Consider the following 925-nt stretch of genomic DNA (forward strand, 5'->3'; position numbering starts at 1 on the left):
AGACATCATGTAACTCAAAACTGCATTGAGATGCCATGTCCCCCTAGGGAAAATGGATTCCATGGTTCCCACTGAGGGAACAATGGCAACAATGCACGGAGGATGAGAAAGAGGAGCAACAACTTACATAGTGAGATGCAAACTGGGGCAGTGTGGTGAATAAGGTCCTGATAGGCTCCCCGAGGAGTGCTTAGTCATCAGCGAGTGGTACTACTTGAGAAGGACTGAGGTGTGGCACTGTTGGAGGAAGTGTGTCACTGGGGGTGGGCTTTGAGGTTTCAGAAGCCAAAGCTAGGCCCAGTGTCTTTCTCTTCCTACTGCCCATGGATCCAGATGTAGAACTCTCAGCTACTTCTCCAGCACCATGTCCGCTTGTGTGTTAGCATGCTTCCACCATGATGATAAAGGACTAAACCTCTGAAACTATAGGCCAGCCTCAATCCAATGTTTCCTATTATAAGAATTGCCATGGTCATGGTGTCTCTTCACAACATAGAACACCAACTAAAACAAGCAGCTACTGTGGAAACTAGTATGAACTTTCTTCTGAGAGAGAGAGAGAGAGAGAGAGAGAGAGAGAGAGAGAGAGAGAGAATTTAGAATTATCAAATAACTCAACTACCACTGAATAACACTAAGTCAACATACTACAGACATGTTTGTACAATTGTGTTTATAGCTTCCCTGCTCACAATAGTAAAAAAAGAAAAGAGAAAAAAGACAGAACCAGCTTAGAGATCTGTCAGTAGATAAATGAATAAAGAAAATGTGGGCCGGGCATGGTGGCACACACCTTTAATTCCAGGACTTGGGAGGCAGAGGCAGGCAAATTTCTGAGTTTGAGGCCAGCCTGGTCTACAGAGTGAGTTCCAGGATAGCCAGGGCTACACAGAGAAACCCTGTCTCGAAAAAAAAGAAAGAAAGA

The sequence above is a fragment of the Mus pahari genome, chromosome 3 (genome assembly GCF_900095145.1).
Source record: "Mus pahari chromosome 3, PAHARI_EIJ_v1.1, whole genome shotgun sequence".
Taxonomy (NCBI): domain Eukaryota; kingdom Metazoa; phylum Chordata; class Mammalia; order Rodentia; family Muridae; genus Mus; species Mus pahari.